Here is a 9390-nt window from a genome sequence, read left to right as displayed (position 1 = left end):
ATGGACTCCAGACTTTTATGTAGTCCTCTTGCCCCCACCACCACAGTGTTGGGATGAGAGGGATCCACAACCACATCCAGACTTAGTATTAAGTGTTCCTAATGGCATAGGAACTCATTTCTTCTGATTTCTTCTGGGATGGAAATGACACCCCACTGTGGATAGATTCAGAATTACTTCTGACTCTTCAGCTACTGAGAATGTTGTGCAATTCAGGGTTAATGCCTCTGACATTTGGATAGCAGTCTCATCTTCCAATGCCTCGGTTTTTCTACATAACCACAAAACCAGGATCTTGGTTGGTAAGCATTAGCTTAGGACTCACCCTAGATAAATGAGTCTAATTCGGGTCATGGAATTATGATTTAAATGAGGCCATATGCTGTTTTTCTTTAGTTGACCAAGCTCAGAGGAGGGGGTTTACATTTACCATTTGCTTCATTGAATGTACAGCATGTTTTATGATGTCTTCTGAGGGATTTGCCTTCTGACCTCTGTAATGAAGTGCATTGGCTTGGCTTCCAGCAATATCTTTAAGTAGGACATTAAGGAAAGCATGCATTGGAATCAGGGGTCAATGCCAGGCCTCTTGACTTCCACTTAAATTAGAAAGAACAGCTCTGAAATTCATCTCCCATACTGTGACATTTTCTTTTAACATATTCACTACACTCTTCAAAATTACAGTTACCAACACAAACCCGACATATTTCTTCCAGAGTACACTAGACATTTAGAATTACACACTGGATACTTCATTCCCTTATTTCATGTTTTGAAGTAAAGCAGTCCATTTGTTAAAATGCCCAGGAGAATTGTTCTAACAGCCAGAGAAAGCAGGCTAGCTTGGGCGGTGCCATCTGTGACGGACTTGTGGTGCTTAAGTGAACTTGGATTCTGCAGACTGAGAAAGAATGGCATCCATAAGGTACAGCTGGGACTTTTGGTCTGAGCCTCTCTGTTAAAATATACCCCACCTTTGTAATGATTGACACATGTTCCTTTTGATCTATTTCATCTAACAGCTCAGGGTGCCTATACCTGGCAAACTTTGTCCTGACAAAGACCCAGTTGACACGCCAACCAAGTCTGACCATGCACAATGTTTTTTATTAGCTTGCGATACAACTGGGAAGGACAGAGAGATGATAGATTCTCTCTCATTCCGGTACACTCATCACAAAGGTACTTCTAATTATTAAAGATTAAAGACTAGTAGCAACAAAGAACTTTCAGTTCCTCTATGGAAATGCAGAGGAAGGGTACAGTCTTGTGGAAGCTTGGAATTTTCCTTGTAGATGACACTTCAGTCTTGCTTCCTTACCATAGACACTGGACTATTGTGGTAATATAGGGTGTTAATCTTAACTGTAGCTCCATCCATTGATACCAGGTGGAAAACCAAGAACAGCAGAGCCCAGACTGACTGATCCGTTCGTTTATTCAGGACTGAAGGGAATCAAAGAAGACAGAGAAATAGTTGTAAAAAGCAACAACCCAAGAGACACAGGATTCATGGAGCCTTGGCAACAGCATGATTATAAAGTTGGGGGATGATGTTAAATCATGAGGGCCATGATTGTTGGGAAAGGGGTCTCAAATAAAATTGTAGCCAGGGTATCACACTCAAAAAGACTTCTCAACTGATGGCAGGCAATGAAAATGATTGTTTGTGAAGCATTATATGAGCTTGGGATAGTTTATTGTGTCCTCATTATTGACGTCAGTAACAATAAACCATTATCTGAAAAATTAGGAACAAAGGATCACACCCTAAACTTTACGCAGGTGTTGGGTAAATGACCACAAAGAAAGACTCATAAAGAATAAGAGATCATTATTATCAAGTCAGAGAGACTTTCTAGGGGAATGGGGTGCATTCTAAGCTGATCAAAAAACAGTTTAAGAGCAATGGGTGGGATAAACCATTGGGTGGGGAAGTAGGGCCAGTGTGAGGTTTGGAGTCCTTATATAATTTGAGCTTCTTAGCAGAGCCTAATGAAAGGACTCTTGAGATTTTAATTGACTTTCAATATGAAAGAAGAGGATGCAAAAGAAGGGTGGGCCAAGAAACTGAGCAGAGGGACATCCACGGTTGTATCTGATAACAAAGAAAACTGTTGGTGTCGTTTTCTTAGTATAACCAATGTTGCTATCGGTTATTTGTTCATTAAATACTTATTTGAGACATGGTCTCATGTATCCCAGGCTGGCTTCCATTTACTAGGTAGCCAAGGATGACCTTGAACTCATGATCCTCCAGTCTCTACCTCTTGAGTGCTGAGATTGTGGCTTTTACTATTCACCGTGCCTACTTTTATGGAGTGTTAGAGATGGAACAGAGAGCTTCATGCCAAGAAAACAAGGACTCTACCCATCAAGCCACACCCCCAGCCACATCCTGCAGTTATTAAGACCCTGTTAAAGTCTTTAATCTTAAGAAGATTTGCAGTTTGGAATAGACGCTTCCAATAGGAAGACTGGGAAGCCGAAGCCTGTGTGTGCAATGTAATCTCAGTATTTTTCAGCCACCAAGGAGCCACTGTGAAGGATGGATATGTGCCATGTTCCGTGAGGGCCTTATAACAAAGAAAGAGTAAATATGGAATAAATAACTTTCCAATACACTTAGCCTTGCTTTCTGTCCAAGGGGTAACTACACATTAACTGGAAAGAAATTGATGGTATTCTAAAGTGAGACTGTGCTGGGCTCTAATGGTCAGAGTTGGAAGACACAGGGCTTCAGCTTCCTAGAAATGGTGCTACAAGAAAAGGTAGACACATCCATGACACCCACACTAGCAGCCTCTATGCAAACACACTCCCCTGCAAGAGTAGCCAACAGTTCCAGGACAAGCTGAAACCAAGCACAAGCCATCCCAACAGGACCAGAACTGATCTTGGGTGTGGGTTCTCACTTGGAATGGTGGTGCACACCCAAAGAAGTCAAACACATCACACATCCTAGAATATTCTCCCCTTCTGGTAACATTCAGAGGAGTGCACGTAGATTGAATGACGTGGCATAAGCACTGGAGGAAAATTGGTGACAATAAAATTCCAAGCATCAATTAATTCACTATATACAGTTCTCACAAATGATATTAATATGAAAACAAAGACTTTTATTTCTGGGAAAGTGTATTACAGAGTCAGACGTACATACAACACAAGCCCTAAACCACCATGGTGGGGATCCTTGAAGGACAGATTGAGAAAGAATCGCAGAGCCAAGATTTAGACAGAGTCGGGTCTGTGTTTTATTTCCCTGTTGCATAACAAACGAAGGGAGTTAAATTTTATTTCAGGAAATTCGACATCACTCTTCCACCGCAGGGGGCTTTCAGCCAATTTCAGACCAAGGACTGAGATTTCCAGGCCCTGCCCTCATGGGATGCAATTTCTGTCAGTCTCAGATCTCTGGCACTGTTAGGGACACCTTGACAGGTTAAACTTCATTTCAGGGTGCAATGAAAATGTCCCAAATGCCCCTGTAAAGCAGGGATGGATAAGACATTTGTGTGACCATATGAAGCATTCTGCTCTAGCTGTAGTTTCAGACTCTGATTTCACAGATTTTCATCAATGAATCCCAAATAATTCCAGTGGGACTGTTCCTGGACAGACAGGAATTTCCTCCCAGTGTTTCCTTAATTTTCCCTATAACACCCTACGATCCAATTTATCTTCAGTGCTGATCGCTTCATTAGATCTTTGAGATGGACAGAGAAAAAAATCAATGCAAGAAAAATGGACGGGGACCATGAGAGTCAGCCAAAGATCACAGTGTCAGCTCACGAGTAGAGCTCCTTCATCCTAGAGTGTGCAGGGCTCCTCTGTACCAGGCTTAGTGAACGAGGACGGCAAGGCAGCAGCACAGGGTGAGACAAAGAGTCCTCCTCGGAGAGAAACTTGACGAAGGGAGCACCTTTGGACATGGCAAACAGGTGCTCTTGCTACTTAACGAAACTTTTTAGTTTGTGGGTAAATACGTAGTGAGGGTCAGTGCTCAGACACCGCATCCTCTTTATCAGACGCACAGGAAGTGCCTGCAGCCCTGCTGGCTTCCTCCTGGTCAACACCTAGAAAGCTGGAAACATCCTGGAGGCAGAAACTCCATTCTTAGGCTTCATGCTATGATTGATCACCCAGAAGAACTCATGCGTCCTCCACATTTCTACAGCGCGTGACCTCAGAGGTCATCTTTGTTTAGAAACAAACATAGATGTCTTCATGTGTATTTATTTCATTCTATCAAGGGAACAAAATAAAACATTATATGAGCAACACCTAGACTCTAAGCACAAATGTCCTACTGGCAAGAAAAACACACTCAACCTTACCAGTAATGAGAGAGGTGGACTCAGACCCTAGTGAAATATCGACACATTCTTTATCAAAAAGTATAACTAATTGTAACCAATCTGTAAACAAACATTATGAAAAAACACCTCTGATGCACTGGCCATGAATATAAATCAATACAAATGTTGAGAGCAGCGTGGTAACTTGGGGCTGGACAGAAGGCTCGGCACTAAAGAGCATGCGCCGCTCCTGCATTGCGCCTGACCTCAGCTCTCATTGCTCACAGCTGCCTATCACTCCTGCTTCTTGTCATGGGACCCCTCCTCCGGCTTCCACAGGCGCCTACACTAAAGTGTACACACACTTGGAAATAATTCAAAAGAAGCAAAGCAGAAGGACGATACAGCAACTCAACAGCGCTTTCTATCGTGGCCTTCCTTCCGACCCCGTGGGTCCGTGAGTGTTGCTCTCCTAACGTGTTATTCTCTTTCAAATCTGCCTACATCGTCCCTACACTCTTGGCGCCAAGGTGTGTTTAGGGATGAGGGGTGAAGATGTGCCCAGGGGACCAAAAGATCAGCTTTACCTGAGGGTCACTCACCATCCTTGCTTTTGCTGCATCCCCTTTGACCTCCCAGGATAGACTCTGCATAATTGATTGTTGGATTCCTACCACCTGTGTCATATTTCTTGCTGAAGTCCAGCATGGTCAGCCTTCTATCAGAGGGACATGAAGCCTTCATTTTAGATGAGGGTCTTTGAAAAGTACCTTTAGCAGAATTAGAATGAAGCAAACGGTCTAGATATGAAGTAAAACAGGGCACACATGTGTGTAAACCCATCGACTCATATACATTTCCTATCCACACGTGAAAACGCAAACCAGAGTTCTGTGCACATGCAGCATATAATACAGTGCTTATAAGAACCACTGGATAGATCAACATGGATGAACTGTAGAGCTTGATTGAACAGACTATACAAGCTACAGGAATGTATATAACGTCACCTACACTTTAAAAACAAAAAATTTGAGCAAGGTGTCGCGATGCCTGCCTTTAATCCCAGTATGCAGGGAGGTAGAATCAGGAATAGTTCTCAATAGAGTTTGAGACTAGCCTGAGCTACATAGTGAGTATCAGGCTAGCCAGAGAACTGGCTACATAATGAGACTTTGACTCAAAAAACAATAGAAATAACACAAGAAAATGGAAATATTTGAAAGATGTAAACATGAATCTAGGCATGGCTATTATAAACATAAATATAAGAGGAATGGCTCGACCCCCAGGTCACAGGACAGATGATCCCCATTTTATATTCTCGGAAAAATGTCTGAAGCAAATGTGAGAAAATAGCCTCATTCAAATCAAGCGATGAGTGTAACATGAGGGATAGCTTGTTGGGGTTCTGTTCCCGCCCAGTACCCCACAGCCTGCAAGTCCCACAGAATCAATCACACAGAGATCTCTATAAGATTATAAACTGATTGGCCCATTAGCTCAGGCTTCTTGTTAACTCTTATAGCTTATATTAACCCATTATTCTGATCTATGTTAGCCACACAGCTCAGTACCTTTCTCAGTTGGGCAAGTTACATCCTGCCTCTTCGGTGGTCTGTGCAGGAGTGCGGAGGGAGCTTCCTGCTTTCCAGAATACTCCCAGTCTCTTTGCTCCACCTCCACTTCCTGTCTGGCTTTCCCACCTATACTGCCTGCCTGGCCAATCAGCGTTTTATTAAAATATGATTGACAGACTACAGACAATTCTCCCACACCAGATGAGCACATAGCTGAGCGCTGCACATCCTTTGTGCTCCCCAGTTTGGGAATAAACTATATTAAAAGAACAAGACTGATGACATAATCAGTAAATATAACGGACAGTGGCCCGTGGGGCCAGCAAGGTCAGCAACATTGTCTTATATTTCAAGAGCCTCTGCTCTACTGTCTCTGACTTTGAACTCTATGTTCCGATGGAGGAGAGCATTATGTATCTGACTATTGCTGAGAACAGAACAATGTCAGCAGATGGGAGCCAGCAGAGACAGACAAGCGGCAGAGAGGCCAACATTCTCATCTGAGCGCTAAGAGACACGTGATACATGCTGAGATTATAATTCCAGCTTCCTAGTGATGGGGAAGTCCTCACTGACCTCTGGAAAATCACCAGGGCTCGAGAAGCACAGGGGCAAACCCCTTACAGGCATGAAACTGAGATATGTTTGCCAGCAGGACCAGAGTTTGAGGAGAGAATGACAAACCTAAGAGTTGCCAGAGACGCTCGGAGGGCAGACTATGCACACAGAGCAGAACTGGAAGTGCAGGAGCCTCCCATTCCAAGAGGAAAACCACAATTACTTGTGTTACCATGAGCACCGAACATGGCGTGGTAGAGGGAATGTGAATGGTTACCACTTTCTATAATTTAGGAAACAAGAAAGAAGAAAGGACCTGTTCACAGAACACAAGTCTCTGATGTATATTTCCAAACCATAGCATAGCCCTTAAATCCAACCACTGAAAACATTCAAACATTCAAACATTCATGTTTGCTTGAGGAAATACATACATATGCGTTCCTAAAAATTTTTAAACCAACGTAAATAATCTCTGCAAGGAATCTTATACATGACTCCAAGTACATAAGTATCCACATTCTCATGTAATGAAAATCTCAGCATAGCAAAGCAGCAGAGCTAAGACAAGAGAAACCCACAACAAGAATGTGGACACAGGAGAAGGGAGATAACTCAGCCCTGAAGTGTGCTTCCTGCCAAGCCTGTGACCTGAGATCAGTCCCTGTGGCCCACGTGGTGAAAGGAGAGAAAAGAGCGTTACCACAGACATTTACGATGCAACTTAGACTAATTATGAGGAAAATGAATGTGGCTTCAAGATAAATAGTGCATATCATGAAATACTAAAATATCTAACAATTCATATGTAAAATATAAGTACAGAGACCCAAAATTAGTGAGAACTAAGTGTGGAATTGTGGGCAACTCTGTACACCAGGGTATATAATACATATATATGTACATGTACATATACATATACATACACACACACACACACACACACACACACACACATATATATATAAAACTAAGTTCTTCCTTGGTATATACCTGTGTCATTTGGATGCTGAGATGCTCACTGCAAGTATTTCCAACAGCTGATGATTCTCTTCATGGTTATTATAGATGACGTCACTGTGGATGAGGGACACCTGTGGGGTTACTGTCACAGAAGCACTAATCCAACTCCTAAACGTAGTCTCCTTTGCTAGCTGTCTCCCGAGAGCCTCACACCCAGGCAGCGCCGTGCTGGGGCTGAGATTCCACAAACAGACTTCGGCGCGGCACAAACTCTCGGTCCACAGCCACACTTCGAAGGATGCTCTGACGATGGAGAGGCTGCTCCAGATCACAGAATCACCTCTCGAAAGGTGTTTCAATTCATCTCTGTAATAAACAGTCCTGTATCACTGTGTGCCACACAATATTCCAGATGCTTCCTGGTCTAGCTTCCTAGAGCCACTAGAGAAAAGAATGGTCACATGTGGGGTGGCAGAAAATAGCATAAGTTTAGGAGATAATGGCAAAGCACGAAGCATCAGGAACCTGACAATAATTATACTGCAGACTCTCTGACACACCTGCTTTCTCTTTCATATGACCGTAGGTTCCACGGAAGGCTGAACATCCAGGGCAAGGCTTGGGTGGGAGCCTTACAAATTCCTAGTACAATAAATGTCACCATCTGCCTCCAGCCTTGAGGCAGACATATGGTCCTGGGTCAACCTGTACACACCTTGCCCAGGTCAAAGATCAGAAGTGACCTTGTTTCCTAAATATGTGATGTCATTACCGGGTCACGGATTGTTGTTTCTGATCACTGTACCAAAAGGTGGGTGACTGTTACCTCCGTAGCTCCTCCAATTCATGCAAGCCTCTCCTCCCCCGATCTCAAGTGGACCCCAAAGTCTTTAAAGGACCAGGATCCTGTTTCCCCCAACACCCTTCATGTCCTGTTCTTCTCCTTGAAGTTCCAACACTGAACAGGCAACAGCAAATGCATACATGAAGAAAATTACAACCAGCTGATTATTCAGGCGAAGGAAAAGACACGGGCTTTGAGAAGTCTTGAGATCTTGAGAAATCTTAAGTATATAACTCAGGTTAATCCTTGGCACAGATAAAGCTTAGCCTACACTGCAATTTAAGCAAGATTGAAATCACAGCAAAAGCCCTGGGAAGGGAGAGACTCTGATTTTCAGATATACCACATTATTAGGTACAAATGTCTCATTTTTTAAAAACAGATTTTTTTTAAATCTCAAAGCAACAAAGAAATAAGAAACATAACCCAGCTAGGGGAAACAGTGAATCCACGGAAACTGCTTTGAGAGCCTTTGGCAGACATACTGGATAAGCAGCTAAACTGCTCTTTAGCTTGGTAGTGAAACTGGCATGCGCTGGTGTGGCATGAGAGGAACTCTGAGTTTTATCTCAAGCTTTAAAAATGCCCCCTAAACAAAAAGGAATAAAAACAAAAATGCTTTCCTTAAAAATGCTTAAAACACTAAAAGGCTGTGTTCATGAAGAGGTGGGAAATTCCGGAGCTGTAGAGGGTAGCTGAGATTAAGTCCATTAAATTGCATACTGGGGATTGTGGGAGACCAGGGAGAGAGGGGAAACACTTGCTAACCTTTCCCCAGCTTGATGGACGCCAACACAAGCATCACGGCGGATGAACGTGTGATAAACACAGGGACACATCAATGCACTCTAAAATCAATGTCTTGCCTAATTGGAGCTGAGTTTTTCGCAGTGTGATAGACTCGAATCTCATTTGATTATTCGACTTAGAGGAGAGACTCTTACAAGATCAAGGGAGAAGAGGAGAAGGAGCATTGGTCAGACTGACTTCCGTCACCTGACTTCAGCACCCTGATTACTGACCTCTCATCAGGGGCTCTTTTCTCTAAGTCCTATGTCTGAACCTAACGTGGAGGCTTCCTCCCCAACAACCGGCCTTTTTACCATCTGAAGGTGGAGGTCAAGCTGTCGAGAAAAGAGAA

The 9390-nt window shown here is 43.2% G+C and overlaps 1 long non-coding RNA gene across 1 annotated transcript; it reads right to left on the bottom strand.

Moving 5' to 3' along the window:
* Positions 1-3104: 3104 nt before the first annotated feature.
* Positions 3105-7760, bottom strand: LOC148119736 (uncharacterized). Its single transcript, XR_015735047.1, has 3 exons — positions 7436-7760; positions 4907-5074; positions 3105-4251 (listed from the first exon to the last, which is right to left on the bottom strand). It is a non-coding gene; the product is annotated as an uncharacterized LOC148119736 (long non-coding RNA).
* Between the last annotated feature and the right edge of the window lie 1630 nt (positions 7761-9390).

This window comes from Myodes glareolus, chromosome 15 (assembly GCF_982192425.1).
Source record: "Myodes glareolus chromosome 15, mMyoGla1.1, whole genome shotgun sequence".
Classification (NCBI taxonomy): Eukaryota; Metazoa; Chordata; class Mammalia; order Rodentia; family Cricetidae; genus Myodes; species Myodes glareolus.
Note: the sequence above shows the minus strand (reverse complement) of the source record. Positions and strands in the feature narration are given on the sequence as shown.